The sequence below is a fragment of the Prosopis cineraria genome, unplaced genomic scaffold, assembly GCF_029017545.1.
Source record: "Prosopis cineraria cultivar Desert tree isolate PC_DT_omini unplaced genomic scaffold, ASM2901754v1 PC7, whole genome shotgun sequence".
NCBI classification, from domain to species: Eukaryota; Viridiplantae; Streptophyta; class Magnoliopsida; order Fabales; family Fabaceae; genus Prosopis; species Prosopis cineraria.
Genome location: NW_026555338.1, coordinates 17,110,552 through 17,128,524, shown reverse-complemented (window position 1 = coordinate 17,128,524; position 17,973 = coordinate 17,110,552). Strand labels below are relative to the sequence as shown.

The following is a 17,973-nucleotide window of genomic DNA, read 5'->3' as shown; positions in this document are numbered from 1 at the left end:
TTGATCAGTTTAGAATCTAGAATTGAAAAAGAATCGTGGAAAAATCTTGGAGGGAGAGATGGACGAGAAGACGAGCTGGAGAGAGACAAAAATGAATAAAGACCAAGATGGAATCGATGAGCGATCGTGAATCCGATATAAAAATAGTCAATCGATGGAGAAGAGAGTTGCCAAGCATGAATGAGCAAAGGAGGGGTGGAAGGCATGTGCTGTTGAAAGCAATATAAAGAGGAGGTGGTCTAATATACATCAAGCTGCTGAACGTGTGGTGATTACTGTGAAGAAAGCTGGAGATGAATCAGCCAAAATAATAATGGAGGGCACGTGAGCTTTCTATTTTTATCCTTTTGGAAGGGAAATTAATTATTTTCAGATCAGGAATATTGGCTAAATGGAGATATCCCAAAATTAATGGAATGGAAAATAAAATGCAATGTGGAAAAAAAAAATAAAAGAGTGGAAAGTGTAGGAAGTGAAAATAGGTGGAAATTGGGCCAGAATTGTAAGGGGATGGAATGGGAAGCAAGAAAGGCAAAGGAAAATTCTAAAAATAAATGGAGAAGAAAATAAGAAAGAAATTTTTCAGTTTATTCTCTTGCTTCTTATCTTTTCCATGTGTGCTGATCTTGTCGTAAGATTTCTAATGCACAAACACCTGAATCTTTGATGTGATTAAAACCCTTCAAAAAAAAAAAATCACTTCAATCAAAGAAAGTGATTCAAGTTATATAGTTGGAAGTCTTTATTTTGCCAAAAAAAAAATGATCAACCCAAAAAATGATATTTATTCATTTTATTAATTTTCTTAAAAAATGAAATAGGAGGTATTTGTGGAATGAATTTATGAATGATATGTTTTAAAAAAGAAAACTCATAATAATTGCTTCTTTAACATCTGATGAAACCTTTTATATTAAGAGATAAGATTTTTTTTTTAAAAAGGTTAGTATTTTATGAACATTAAAATTCACTTGTCCTGATGGAGTCTAACAATTTGCGCCCAACAAGTGTCTCGATGATCCTAGACCACCCAAGGAAGCACCTGAATGCGATATCCAAATACACAACCCGATCACCACCAAAGACTTCATCAATGCCAATCCTTCTTCCAATTGCTGTATCAAAGCCTTCCTCAACGGATTCCATTGCAGGGAACCACTGCACACACAAACAAAGTCCACAGTCTACTATGACATATCAATAATATTCCATTTAATTACTCAACATGATGACTGCTATATTAATATTATGATCCAGATGATAAGATAAAGAATAAAAGTACGCACCTTCTCGTTAAGATAAGCAGCCCAGAAACGAGCAATGGCAAGATCATATGGATCAGAGGGAAGAATGGAAGGAGCAGAAGACCAGGCCTCGAACGTCGACGTACTCAAAAATAATCAGCGACTCAGACACAGTCTTATCTGCATGCAAATCAGAACTGGGATTTTCTTCTAAACAGAATTGGACTGAATTAGCAGAAGAAGAGGGAAGAAGAAGGATGGGGAAAAGGTCACAGAACAAGTCGATGAAGATGAGGGAGGCAGAGAAAAGAACGAGAAAACGCGAGTTTTGTTCCTGTCTCTCCCTGCTTTTTTTTTTTTTGAGGGGCAAAACTGGAAATTTAATTGGGCTGAAGAAAAATAAAAGCTCCTCTCTTCTAGAATAAAAGTCGAACGAAGAAGCTGAGAGTAGATACTATGAGAGTTTTCACCAGACCACCCTCCCTTTTGATAAATTTACTCCAACATGTATAAAATGTAATCAAGTATCTTATCACTGATTTTAATTTTTTATTAACATTTTTCTAGGTCAATACAAATTAATTATCAACTGCAAAAAAATATTTCCTAAATTCCCAAGCCATTACATTCCTCACCCCTCAAAAAATTCAGCACTCCGAATTTATGTGTATAGATGATATGCCTATATATCACAATTATGATCATTATCCGAACTACACATTATATCTGAATATGAGAGTGGTAAGTTGAGACTTAATTATCTCAAATCCCAGCTGCACATCCCATAAATACTTACCATTTTCACGTAATACCCATTGACTTTAATTTTATAAGTTTTCTAAAGTGAAGAGACTATTTTAAGAGTTGTTCAACATTTCATGAGTGTTATGATCTAGAGAGTTGAGAAATGTATGTGTAGCATACTTTGGAAAATTACATTCCTACTTAGTTTTGAACGAATTCCAGCCCAAAATTTAGTTCTCAATGTAGCAATTAAAATTTAGCATAAACCTTTAAACACAAGTAGAGCCTAAATAAAATTAGTTATGTTCATACTCTAGTCTTTAAATACAAGGCTCTTCACACAATCTTAAACACGCAATCTTTTTAACCAAAACAAATTATAAATATGTCTGATAGCCTAACATGCGAATTTCTCTTACAATATAATTGTGCACACCTTATTTTTTTTTTGTTAGCCTAATAAAAAAGTGCACAAGTGCATACTTTGTCCTAACACAAAACAAAGACAAGTATTGGTAATAGATTTATTTCCTATTCAAACAATCAAGTTGTCATCATTACATATCAATTCAAAATTTGTAAGAAATACGTATCCTTTTGACCTTGTTTCTCAAGTTGAAATGATAAAATACATGCTTAGTCATCAAGTAAAGAATGTACCCGTAATAAGTCATGCTTATTCAGTAAATTTAAATTTAAATTACAATCAATCATATGGCAGCTAGTTTCCCTCATAGCTATCAAACTAAAACCCGCTGCAACAACAACTATCTCAAAATTTTTAATAAGAACCCATGGCTATTGATTACTTTTCAAGCATAAAGCCAATATATATATATATATATGCATATCAAAAATCAAGTTCTGCAATATAAGAAAATCAAGTTCTTTCCAATGAAAAATCATGACCACCAAAGGCCACTATTGAATTCAAAAGAAATTCAAAAATGGAAATTTCATTTGGCCGGAGAAAATATAAAACTATTCCGTTCTACAATATGAAGAATGGAACAAAGAACCTAAGGGTAGTCCGTTCTACAATATGAAGAATGGAACAAAGAACCTAAGGGTAAACACTATAGCAGTGTTTCAACTGGACCACCAAGGCCACTATTTTTGATTCAAATTTAACATAACAATACAAATAGAGTAATAAATCTTCATTCATAACTATGTAATTTACTAAATAACATGAAATAATATCCATGAACCTATGACTACAAGAACATTGCTATCTTTAAAATCAACAAATCATGCAAAATATCAACTTTGTCAGGCTTAGAACAAAAGTTAAGCGTTCTCAAGAAACTTTTGACTCAAAAGGAATCAAAAAATTGAAATTTCATTTGGCAGAAGAAAAATTAAACTCCCCCTTTTGCAATAGGAGGAATCGAACAGAGAACTAGAGAGCAGACTTTACACTAGTACAAAAAATAAAATTTATGGGGTACTTTTTACATCAGTTGGGAGGCAAACGATGTAAAAAATAAAAGTGGTGATATTTTTGTAATTATCTTGAATTATTGGACACTTTTTACACCGGATGCCGGGCACCCGGTGTAAAAGGTGTTTTTTAAAATCCTTCCATCCTTCCTCCATTCATCAGTTCCCTCTCCTCCCTCTCGTGCCCTCCCCTTCCCTCGCCGACCCCTCCCCCTCGTCTCCTCCCTTGCCGGCCCCCCTCCCCCTCCCCCTCAGGTCTGCCTAGCCCCCTCCCCCTTCCCCTTGGCCCGCCGCCCCCTCTCCCTCCCCCTCGTCCCCTCGCCCACCCCCTCACTCTCTTAGTGTTCAGCAATTGCTACAGTTGCTGCCACCCAGGTATGTGTTGAATATAAATTTTTAAATTTTATAATGCTTAAATTTAGTTTTTAATGATATTGATTGTTGCTGGGAGTGTTGTTAGTGGCTTCATAAGGCCTCAGGTTGTTGCATGTGATCATTTATTTGGTTTAAAATTGTTAATTTTCTCGTGTAAAATTTTCTAAAATTTTTGGGAAGTCTAATTTTTAGGGGAGACTCTGTCGAATTTTTTTTGAATTCATTCTTTCCTCTAATTTGCTTAAATTTAGTTTTTAATGATATTGATTGTTGCTAGGAGTGCTGTTAGTGGCTTCATAAGGCCTCTGGTTGTTGCATGTGATCATTTATTTGGTTTAAAATTGTTAATTTTTTCTTGTAAATTTTTTTTAAAGTCTTGAGAGATCTAATTTTCAGGGGAGACTTTGTCGAAATTTTTTCAAATCTTAATTTAATTAGAAATTTAGTTTCTTGAAATAGTTTAAAGGTAATAACATTAGTTATATTCTTTAAAAGGTGACACATGGATCGTAGTTGGATGAATGCTAGACGAATGAGTGACGAGCATGATAATGGGATGAAAGAATTTTTGGAATTTACTAAGAAAAATGCTGTTGATAATAGTGAAAGGTTCTATTGTCCTTGTGTTAATTATTTGAATGAGAGGAGACTAGGTGTTGCTGAAATAAGACAGCACTTAGTTTGTGATGGGATTTGCAAAAATTATACAATATGGATTTGGCATGGTGAACAATTGAAAAATTATAGTAACACATCTCAATGTGTGGGAGTTGATAATCTTGATGATGAAGTAGAAATGAATGAAGATCGATTAGAGGACATGATCCGTAATGTTAGGGAAGAGGCTTTTGAACGAGCACATGTATATGATAACTTATGCACTGACGCAGAGAAGCCTCTATACCTGAGGTGCACTGATTTTAGTTTGTTATATAGGGTGTTAAAACTAGTTATCTTAAAGGCAAGAGCTGGGTGAAGTGACCAAAATTTCACATGGTTGTTAGAGTTACTTCAAATAATATTTCTGAAAGACAATGCACTACCAAAATCATTATTATGATGCTAAGAAGATCTTGTGTCCAATGGGTATAAAGTATAAAAAAATACACGCATGTCCTAATAATTGTGTGTTGTACAGAAAAGAGCTTGAAGGGGAGGAGAACTGTCCGAAATGTGAGGCACCACGGTACAAAGAGAAGGGGGATCCTATAAAGGTCTTATGGTATCTTCCAATTATACCAAGATTTAAGCATTTGTTTACAAATACTAATGATGTAAAGAACTTGATATGGCATGCAAATGAGAGGATATCTGATGAAAAACTTTGACATCCAGCCGATTCTCCTCAATTGAAGGAAATTGATCAATTGTTTCTTGAATTTAGCAATGAGCCAAGGAACTTAAGGCTTGGACTTTATACTAATAGAATGAATCCTTATGGTAGTCTTAGTAGTATACATAGTTCATGACCTGTTCTTTTGGTGATTTACAATCTATCACACAGGTTGTGCATGAAACGGAAGTACATGATGGTATCCATGTTGATTTCAGGACCAAAATAATTGGGAAATGATATTGATATTTACCTAAGACCTCTGATTAAAGATTTGAAAGTGTTGTGGGAGGTAGGTGTAGAAGTGTTTGATGCAAATCATAAGGAGAATTTTAAGTTACGTGCTATGATCTTTTGTACTATAAATGATTTTCCTGAATATGAAAATTTGTATGGTTATAGCGTGAAAGGTCATAAAGCTTGTCTAATTTGTGAAGAAAGCATAAACTACCATCAACTTCAACATGGAAGGAAGACAATCTACCTTGGCCATCGGAGGTTTCTTAGACGAGATCACCCATATCATAGATTGAAGAAAGCTTTTCATGGTCACCAAGAACACAATGATGCTCCAGATGCTTTGACTATGGATCAAGTGTATAAATGTGTGAAAAATATTAATATTGTCTTCGGTAAGACTAAAAAGAATACTGGTGCAAAAAGCATATGAAAAAAAAGGTCTATCTTTTTTGACCTCCCATATTAGCGCAATCTTAAAGTAAGGCATTGTATTGATGTTATGCATGTGGAGAAAAATGTGTGTGATAGTATCATTGGAACGCTTCTAAACATACCAGGTAAGACTAAGGATGGCGTGAATGCAAGATTGGATTTGAAAGAAATGGGAATACAGGAAGACTTACACCCAAGACCAGAAGGTAAACGAACTTATTGTCCCCCAACCTCTCATACATTGTGCAAATCTGAGAAAACAAGTTTTTGTGAGTGTTTACATGGAATCAAAGTTCCTTCGGGGTATTCTTCAAATATTATAAAGCTTGTATCTGTGAAAGAGTTGAAACTGGTAGGCTTAAAATCTCATGATTGCCATGTCTTGATGCAACAGCTATTACCTTTGGCTATTCGAGCCATATTGAAAGAAGATTTAAGACTTACAATAACTAGACTTTGTTTCTTTTTCAATGCTATATGCAGTAAAGTTATTGATCCCCGTAAACTGGAAGAGTTAGAACAAGAAGCTTATATTATCTTGTGCCAACTTGAGATACACTTTCTTCCTATATTTTTTGGCATTATGGTTTACTTAATAGTGCATCTAGTAAGGGAGGTAAAATTGTGTGGCCCTGTTTATTTGTGATGGATGTACCCAGTTGAGAGATACATGAAAATACTAAATGGGTATGTCAGAAATCCATTTCGACCCGAAGCATCGATAGTTAAGAAATATGTTGCTGAAGAAGCTATGGAGTTTTGTTCTGGTTACTTGTTAAGTACAGAATCAATTGGACTTTCTAAATCTCGTCATGAGAAAAGGCAATATGATCAAGGCACACATGGAGTATCAGTGAAGAGCATAAATCATGATGAATTACAAGAAGTACATTTATATATCTTGAATAATATTGATGAAGTTAAAGATAACATATCTTCTCATAAAGAACTTTTAAAGGCAACAAATTATCAAATGAGAATGACAGAACAAAAGTTATTAAAAGAGCCTAATAGGACTTTTGTGAATTGGTTCAAGCAGAAAATTTTGAATGAAAGTGGTGTTTCAGAAACAGTTAAATAGTTGGCTGGAGGTCCTAACTTTGATATTATATGTTGGAGTGCCTATAATATTAATGGGTATTCCTTTTATACAAAGTCCTTGGATAAGAAGAGTACGATACAAAATAATGGAGTTATGATAATGGCTGAAGTCGTATACTTCTCTAGTTCAAAAGATAAGAAACCTAAACTAGCATTCAGGACTTACTTTGGGGTTATTGAAGAGATTTGGGAGGTTGATTATACAAAATTTAGAGTTCCTGTTTTCAAATGTAAGTGGGTTGACGTCAATAGTATTCGTGATGATAAGTTTGGATTTACAATGGTTGATCTTAAAAAACCAACTTTTGGAGATGAGCCGTTTATTATGGCAAACCAAGCTAAACAAGTTTTTTATGTCACGAATCCAGCAAATAAAAATTGGTCAATAGTACTTAAAGGATAAAGGATGATTGATAGTATTGATGATCATGAATCAAATTTTGATATTTCTAAAACTCCTAACTTCTCAAGTGGGCTACAAATTTTGGATATGGTAGATGAAGTGGATGATGAACATGCCATAACAAGTGATCACCATGAAGGGATATGAGAGAATATCCCTATATGAGTTTAGTTTTGAAATTAAAGTATGTTAATTTAGTTCAATTAAATTTATGTTGTGGGATTGTTTTTCTTAATTATCTTATCTTTGATTTTTTTAATTAATTTCATTTATTTGAATTAATAAGAATATGGAGAATCAAGGTGATGACACTCAGAGCTAACCCACTACAAGCCAATCAATTGGTGATGTTGCTCCTAGTGGGGAGTCGAGTCAGGGCACCCCTAGTGAGGAGCCGAGTCAGAGCCAGTCTGTGAGGAGGGGGAGACGTGACACACGATTGAGAGATCTAACTTTAAGTAGGAGTGTTGGGCGTAGGTTACCAATTCAATTTGACTGGAGATGGAATCTGATAGGGCCACATAAAGCCAAGTTTGTTAGTTTTCTTGACCTCCTATAGCGTACCAAGCCTCCTATTGTGTTTGAGGACTAGCTTGATGTGCCAGAACGTGTGAAGGAAAAGATTTGGGAAAGTATTTAGGTAAATAATTAAAAATTAAAATTTTTTTATGGTTATATATTATTGGGCAATTATTTATTATTATCTTAAGTCTTCATTGTAGCTCACATATGATATTCCATCAAATCAAGATTGTCGACACAAGTTGATTTCTTACTGTGGAACATGTTGGAGAAATTTTAAGACTGATCTTGCTAGAAGATATATTTTTATCAAGGTGCTAGAGGGTCAGGCTCGTCCCAATCCTCTTGATACATACCAGTTCCTTGATGAAGATACTTGGGAAGAATTTATCAGGATTCAGACTTCTGAAAAGGCTATGGTTTGTTGATTTTTAATTTATTTAAGTTTTATTTAGATTTATTTCAATTATAAATCTAAAATTCAATTTATTAACAAGAAAAACGAGCTAAAGGGCAAGAAATTGTTCGGCAGAATCAATGCCCCACACCCTGTCTCATGGAGGTTATGCTAGAGCTGATGATATACTGATAGCAAAGAAACAGAAGAAGAGAGAAGAAGAAGCCAAGTCTGATCCTTCCATATTCCTTTCTCCACCATCACCTGTCTCTAGAGAGGAGAAATGGAGATATGGATATCAGTACAAGAAAGGAGGCTATACAAGTGAGATAGCACGGGAGATTGCCGAGAGGATTGTAAGTAAAATTATTATTTCTTGTCCCTTTAAATTTCTATACAATTGTATATATTATTAATTAATATTGTTATTTTTATATTATAGGATGCTCTTAAGGAGCAACAAGCCTAAGGAAGCTTCATTCCAGAGGGCAGAAATGATATCTTAATAGTTGCTATAGGCAAGCCAGAGCATCTAGGTTGTGTGAGGGGCGTTGGATATGGTGTGGGCATTAAGGACTACTTTGGAGCACCTGCACGTCCTAATTCAAGAGGTATAGTGACTAGAGAAGAGCTTGATATATTGATATCCACTGTGAGGCAGTAGACTAAGGATGAGTTTAAAGCTTCATTTGTAGCTCGGCTTCTACAAATGAAAGAGCAAATGAAGGACGAGATAATGAGCATGATGAGCTCACGACAGGAGACAACTACTGAACCAGTTCATACATCTCCTGCATTTCATAGTACAAAAAGGAGTAATATTCTTGAGCGTGTGTCAGAGGGTCCTTCTGGTGACAACATTGCTGAACCATGTGAGATATTTCTAGAAGATCCTGATAAACGCTTGGTTGCTCTTGGTAGCATCTATAGCTTGGGGTCAACCATCCACCACAAGCAAATTCAAGATGATCAAGTAAGAGTGGTGGTTGCAAATCCAAAAGTGCCAGATGCTTTAGTTCCATTCCCTACTGATGAGGTGAAGACTGTGGTTGAAGCTGTTGGTAATTTTATCATATGGCCCAAGAGACTTATGATTCTGGTTCAAGCTGTGGTACAAAATTTCATGAATTTTTATTATGTAGCAACTTCCTAATATATGTTTTTTATTAACTATTTCTTGCTTTTTTATTATATGGAAGCTTTCCTCACCGAATCTCCCAAAGCTTCCACAACCCTTGTTGACTCCGCATTAGTAAATGATCTTAATGGTGTATAATTTATCATTCAAATTCAAGAGTTTAGAAATGGATTCGGAGGTTGAGGGTAAGAAAGACATGATAGTGACAATTGAATGGGAAGATTTGGTTCGACTTCTGTCAAATAATTAGCTTACCACACCACACATTGAACTATTTATGATGTAAGTATATTTTTCTTTAATATAATTGCATTGTTGTAAGTAAACTTAATCATCAAGTTTAGTAAACTAATATAATTGTATTGTTGTAAGTATCTTCATCATTTGTGCATTACATTGGGCAAAGGTGATAAGTTTGGATTCCTTTGCCCTCATCACATGATAGAAAAAGGTAATACTCCATAGTTAAGGGTCGCATACCTCTAGCAGAGAATATGTGAAGTCAAGAAGGACGTTTTTATGGCTCCATATGTGCACTCGTAAGGATCAATTTATAATTAATAGTTTTTTAATATGTATTTATTTTAACTTGTATCATATTTAGCAGGGACCATTGGTAGTTATTTGTTTTTTCAATGAAGTGCAACACTGTCGTCTTTTTATGCTCCCTCCATTACAAACTTGGGAAATAAATGAAGAAGAGGAGAGACTTGTAAGAATATTTTTACTAAACTATTTAATTTAATTTTTTTTTGAATATTTTTACTAACTTGGTAATCTTGATCATAGGGCAATGAGAACATATCAAAATGTAGTCTTACAAAAGCATGGACATGAGCTCAAGGATCCCATATGGATTGAGCCAAAGGTGATGCTATACTTTATTAATATGTTCAATTATTAAGATTTCTTACTAATTTTTTATGATTTATTCTTATACAGAGTCATAGACAACCTGTGAGGACGAACTTGTGCGGTCTATATGTCATGAGACACATGCTCAATATTATCACATTAGGCATGACCGAATTTACAAAAGAGGTAAATATATTTTTAAAAATTTTATTTTATTATGTTATTTGAGATTGATTAATATGCCTATTTTATGAATCAAATTTTAGATGTTCAACAATTCGAAGCATTTTTTAAAGCTGAAATCGAAGAAATCCGCATACGTTGGGCAACCTATTTTGTGGAGAACTTGTGACGTTTTTTATTACTTTTAGACATGTTTTAATTTTGATAGTTGACGCAATTTAGATAATTATTAGTTTTTCTAATAGTTAAATAGTTTTGTATAGTTGATAAATACTTGATAAACAATTGTAAATGAATTGATCTGTCTGATTTGGCAATTTTTATGCATAGGAATGGCAATTTTGACAATTTAGATAATTATTAGTCTTTTTAATAGTTAAATAGCTTTGTATAGTTGATAAATACTTGATAAACAATTGTAAATTAATTGGGCTGCCTGATTTGGCAATTTTTATGCACAGGAATGGGTAAAATCGATAAAATAAATATAGTATAAAAAAAATAAAATACTTTTTACACCGGTTATTACTATAACTGTTGTAGAATATAATATTTTTTACATCAATTATGGTAATAACCGGTGTAAAAAGTACACTTTTGACATTACACCAGTTGGTCTGCAAACCGGTGTTAAAAGTGTAATTTTTACGTCGGTTGGTAACCCAACTGGTGTAAAAAGTTAAAGTAAATTTTTTTTATTTTCTTGTATATAATTTTTAACATCGACTCTATAATCGATGTAAAAAATTTAATTTTTATATCGGGTTTATAACCGATGTAAAAAGAGAGACTTTCTACACCCCCTAAAACAACATTGCCTCTTTAACCACTGTAAAAAGTTATTTTTGTACTAGTGCTAGGAGAGTTTCCACTAGATCACCATCCATTTTGATGTATTTGCTCCAACATACATAAAATTAAATATAATCAAGTAGCTTATCATTGATTTTACATTTTTTGTTAACATTTTTCTAGGTCATTACAAATTAATTATCAATTGCATAAAAATAATTCCTAAATTCTAAAGCCTTATAGTTTAGTGGTCAATTTACCCTTTTATCCTATAAAATATACTCAAAATACCTAATCATAAATTTTAATTTTTTTCAATTTCTGTGTTATTATACATCTACTCCAAATCTTATAAAAATAAACTTAAAAATACTTGTAATAAAATTTATTTATTTTTTTCTAACATTCTTGGGATATTGATTTGTATACAAGAGCAAAGGCAAAAAGTTAAAAAGGGTCTAGTAGAATGATACTGCATTGACGAATAAAAATTGGTCCAATTGATAAGAATTTGACTTATAATTGTGGAATTAAATCCCTCACTGCCACTGTGGAAATCTTCTTCATGGATGATCTAGTAATTGCTCATTGAGCTTGGAGGCGTGCTTTGACCCTTGTGAGCCACTGGCCGAGACCCAATTCACCTAAACTTTTTTTTTATTAAAAAAAAAAAGAATAGTACTGCAGAATGTGAATGGAGTTAATAGTTAGATGAATGAGGACAACAGTGGGGCATGAGTCATGCTTGGCCACTTCATTAATGGCAGAGTCTAAAACTGGAAGAGGATCGGCGGCTTTTATGGTTGACTGGGAAACACCTAGGCTTCGATTTCAATATGTAGTGTTTAATTGTTACTATTAATTGTATTGATTAATTTCATGCAGCCTATTTCACTGTTCTAATATGGACTTCGATACTTTTTTTGATATACTTTCACAAACACATACACACGGACTTGGACGCTATTTGATTGTATTAATCAATGGCGTGAGGGCTATGTAATGCCACTCTTATTGCAATAGCCGATAAAAAATGGTTAATATTTTGATTTTTTTTTTAAGAAAAAGTTAATATTTTATTATCATTTAAATTTTTTCTAGGCTCCGTCGTCTCTATATATACACATGCACAATCGTCCGCCATTGTCATCTTCGTACGTTCCCTCTCATTATTATCTTCGTCTCTCTATCAACAATCCATTCCAAAACGCCACAGATATTTCGAAATGTCTTACCTTGGCATTGCTTTGGCCGTCTGCTTCTTGGTTCTCTTTGGTATGCATATATTCAATTATATCTCTCTTACTTTAATTACATCGTAGTTTTCTCTGCTTTTTTTTTTTATTAATCTCCATATGCTATTTTCTTTTATATATATATATATAACGTCATCATGTACATTTTTTCATTTAGGAACAAAATCTCGCATTTTCATTGGGGCAGCAGACTATGACTTTCAATTAGGGTGAGGTTTAATTTCTTATCTCTAAATAATCTATTTAGCTTCTACAGAATATATTTTAGTAACAATCAGTCTCGGTAACGTTTAAAGCAAAAATTTATTGGATTTTCCAAAAACCTGCGGCGATTTATTAAATAAATTACCATTGGGTTATTTATTCAATAAATAAAAATTATTATAAACTGATATCTTCTATAACCACCACTTTTATAGACGGCCAAAAAAAGGCGGCGATCAGCCATCACTTTTACTCTATATTCTATAAAACTATAACCATCTTTCTCTCTCTTTCACACACACGCCAGCGCGCGCACACACAATATTCTATAACCGTCTCTCATAAATATTTTTGATTTTTTAATTTAAAATTAAATTATTCTGATTTACTTGAAACAGATACATTAAGTTTTTAAATGACCAAGCACCTAAATTTTTTTCATAACAAATGCCTAATTTTTTATAATAAATTATGTAGAATTAGATGCCATTGAGAATTAAAATTGACAAGAGGATAGGATAAATAATCAAATTTTTATGAAACTTAAATCAATATATAAATAAAATATAAATTTAAAAAATGTTTGGCATATACATAGAGTAAACTGAAAATTGACGCGTAATTCTGAATGATGTAATTAAAAAAAAATAGACTAACATAAATATTATGTATCATTCCTTTTTTTAAAAAAATTAAATATGGGGCAGAGTTTAGAACATTGTTGTTGCATGGGGAAGTCGTTGTATACTTAACACAATACAAAACTCCTTTTACTTAATGCTAAACTGGGCCAATCAATCAGCAATATTATATTATTATACATGTTAACATATGGTGAACTAGATCAAGAATGAAAAAAAAAAAAAAAAAGAACAAATGTACTGGATCAGAAATACTAGATTTGTACACTAGTGCATGTATAATTACTTATTATAAACCCAGGCGTTCGGTATTTATGAATATATATATATATATATATAGAGAGAGAGAGAGAGGGTCTTTTTGATCGCACCAAAAACAGAAAGTTTAAATACAATTACTTATTTTAACATATATGTCCAATTTATGCATGTGCAATTTAGAACATGATATAATACCATTGAAAAAATTGTATTGAGTGTTAACATACTAAAAAGTTATGCAATCAGTGTTGAGTATTAATTTAACATACTAATAAATTATATATTTTATAATATATAACATATGATATATAATAAGTATTTTATATGCAATAGGTAGGTATTTTTTACGGTAAGTATAAGAGGAACGACATAATATTTAAGCATGTGGTATATTATCAATGTTGTGTTTATAATAAAGTTTATAATATAAAAAGTAGATATATTACATGTATTTTTTTACCCGAAATTAACTTTCTACACGCGACAATTTTTTCATTATCACCACCTCCCCAAAAAAAAAAAAAAACATTATTACCTTCAATCTTGCGTCAGAAAATTAATCCTTAGATGTACACATAATTTCAACCACCGTGTTACCTTAACAAGTAGAATTACAAATCTGTGTGCTTCCGACTAATCTGTGTCTCTAAATAACAAGAGTTGAGAATATTCCCAAGGAAAAATGTGACAAGATTTCATGTGATTCTAATACCATTTTGGACTACAACGTCAGCCTTGTTTTGATAGTTAGCTTAAAAGGATGTGGGGACTTCACTAACATACAGGTTAGTGGAGGCAGTTCCTGGGTCAAGACCTGATAAAACGCTCATCATTGTTGATTCTGGGATTTACAAGTTAGTTCATTATTTATTATATATTTAGTCATGATAAATATTTTAAATTGTTGATTAAGTAACACTTTTGTTAATAATTATGTGATATTTCATGGAAATGATATATAGAGAGAAGGTAGCAGTGCATGTGAGCAAAACAAATGTGATATTGCAAGGTCAAGGATATCTAAACACTATCATAGAATGGAATGATACTGCCCATTCTACAGGGGGACTTTGAAAAGTTACTCTGTTGGAGTTTTCGCTTCCAAATTTCTAGCTTACAACATTAGTTTTAGAGTAAGTAATAATTAAATAAGTTAATTTGTTGGTTTAATTTTTATTTCACAACTAATTTGCTTTATGGATTTTTTAAATTATTTTGACAATATGTTGAAACTTTCGTCATACATGAAAATTGAGAACACGGCCCACCACCATCACCAAAAGAGGAAGGAGCACAGGCAGTGGCCCTAAGAGTGACTGGTGACGAAGTAGCATTCTATGGATGTGGAATGTATGGTTTTCAAGACACCCTCTATGATCACAGTGGAAGACACTACTTCAAAGAATGTTTCATACAAGTTTGTAGTCTTTGCCTCATATGACTAATTCTTCTAAGGTCATATGTGTGAGTTTATTAATTTTATGTTCAAATTTTGATCACGTTATGTGACTTGTGATGCTAGGATTGCGCCATAAATTCCGTAGCGAAAAAAGAAGGAGATGCGCTTACGGGGTATATTACAGCTCATGGGAGAGAGTCAAAGAAAGAAGAAACTGGGTTTTCGTTTGTCAATTGTAAGATTGATGGAAGTGGCAAGGTGTTGCTTGGAAGAGCATGGCGAGTTTATCATCCCAGCATGTATCAGTATGGATTCTTCTCAACGACAAACATGTCTGGTGTTGTAGCCCCTGAAGGATGGAATAATTGGGGTGATCCCAACAGAAACAAGTATGTAATTATCATCCCAGCATGTTTTTCTATGATGTGGTCCAACACATGTGATGATTGTGCATGCATGTAGTTCATTCTACAGGACTGCCTTTTTTGGAGAATATAACTGTTTTGGGGATGGAGCCAACTATTCATCTAGAGTCTCATTTGGAAAGCAACTTAGAGACTATGAAGCAGCTCGTTCCATGAATATTTCGTATATCAATGGAAGTGATTGGCTTCCAAACCATAAAAAGTAGATGTTTTTTCCTTCCCCCCCCCCCCTCAATTACTTGATCTCTGAACGTTGTTAAGGCGTGTCAGTATGTGGGGACAATGGATATTTTATGTCTAATTATTTGAGTTTTGTGACAACTTATTATAATCAAACTTTGTTTGTGAACCAAATATAAATGATAACAGGCAATCTAATGTGCTATGTTTTTGGTGGAGAGGGATAAAACTGACTAGCTTTACGTTTCATTGGGGGGGGGGGAGGGAGGGAGAAGTACTGAATATCCACACTTCATCGATATAAATGGGCTTAGCCCAATGTGTACAAGTTTTTTTTTTTTTTTTAACAAAATGTGTACAAGGTTATTTTGATTTGGCAATATATATATATATATATGGCTCACACGTGTTACGAACCAGAATCGATATTATTACAAGATTTCTATGTGCTAATATGCTGAACTGATAATGTCCCTCACACTCCTCCTTAGGCTTGTTATGCTCAAAACACTTCAAAAAAAAAAAAAATTTTTGATGGTGACATTTAACAGTGACTTTTTGCTGCCAAAATATTACCACCAAAAGTCTTGTCGCTAATAATTTTTTATGACAACAAATAAAGTCGTCGCCAAAAGTATACCTCTAGAGATAATATATGTTGCCACCAAAAGTTTTTTGTATCTAAAAGTTTACCTTTGGCATACTTTTGATAGCGACTATATTTGTCGTTGCTGAAAACCTTTCGTGCCAAAAGTCAACTTTTTGTTTTTTTGTCTTTAAAAAAGAGACATCTCATGTCATGTTAGTGCCTCCTTGTGCCATGTCATTTAACACATTGTGCCATATAACCTGCCACATATGCAGCTTTTCATGCCATGGCATGTGCCGCATAACACCACATCACATATTCATTGTGAAATATGTCCAAACCGAGATTTGAACCTTTAACTTCCACCTCACAAGCTTTAAGTCCTCCTTTGTTATCAGTAGAGTTGAAATGCACTTGTAGTTATTACATGTGAAATTAAATATATATTATTTAACTATATACATATATATCAAATAATTAATTATTAAAAATATATACATATATAAACTATTTTATTTTCATTTATTAATATGTTAAAATAAGTTCTACCAGTGTATATATATTATATTTTTTAATAAAATATTATGTTTATTAGAAAAATGAACTTAAAATGAAATAATTTTTAAATATTAAATAATTTTATTATAAACATTTTTACCAATTTTTAAATTTTATTTTTATTTTTTAAATAAAAATAATTAAATACGTAATTTATTTATAATTATATTTTATATTAGTTTACGTTAAATATCTTTTACTTTTTTCCATATTTTTCTCAACAATTAATAAATAAATCATTAAACTTGTATCTTCTTTCAAGTTAAATGCTTCCCCTTTTATTAAAAATAAATTTTATCTATAATTTTTCAGTTATCTTAAAAATATTTCAATAAAAATTTATTTAATCATATAAATTTTGTTAATAGTGATTTTGGAGAATTATTCTTTATTATCTATGAGATAGAAAATGGGTGAACATGGGATATACTCAATGTAGATGTTAAACACAAAAAAATCCAAGTTAATAATTAAAGTGGATATTTCATAATCGAAATAGAAGGAATCTTATCTTGACTCGATCTGAATTAGTTTAGACTTTCATTAAAGTTTCTTTAATAAAGTCAATCTAAAGTTAATAGAGAATACTTCCCAATAACTTTACAATTTAAAATAAATAAACTTTAATAAGTTTATACATAATTTCATCTATAATTCAAAAAACCGTCAAGTATTCTCAACTTATTTTATTTGTTGCTTATTTTAAATAACTATCAAATATGGAGTATCTTATTTAAATAATTTTGTGATAGTGAAAAGTAAAGCTCAGCAAATGAAGTAGACACCATTTGTATACCAAGTCAAGTATCAAATGTGCAATGTGTCAAGTAGTTTGTAATGCTATTTGTATCTTATAGTATCTATACAATTTTAACATTCTAATGTCATTTATTTCTCATTCTATATATAAAATACTTTCAGGGGCAACAAATTTTGCCACTAAAAGTATTTCAAAAATATTTTTTAGTTTTTATAAAAATACTTTTGGTGATAACAAACTATGGCTGTAAAAAAGAATTACATAAATTATTTTTTATTTTTTAATTATTTTTTATAAAAAATACTTTTGACAGTGACTGTTTGTCACCACTAAAAGTAATCATATAAATTATTTTTGATTTTCTAATTATTTTTCATGAAAATAAATGTCGCCGCTAATGAGTAATTACATAAATTAATTTTAATTTTTTAAAACGAGGGTTTGTCACTGCTAAAAGTAATTAGGTAAATTATTTTTTATTTTTTAATTATTTTTATG

At 32.1% G+C, this 17,973-nt stretch overlaps 1 pseudogene; it reads left to right on the top strand.

The window, feature by feature from the left end:
- Nucleotides 1–1,333: 1,333 nt before the first annotated feature.
- Nucleotides 1,334–15,610, top strand: LOC129316524 (probable pectinesterase 15; annotated as a pseudogene).
- Nucleotides 15,611–17,973: the final 2,363 nt, after the last annotated feature.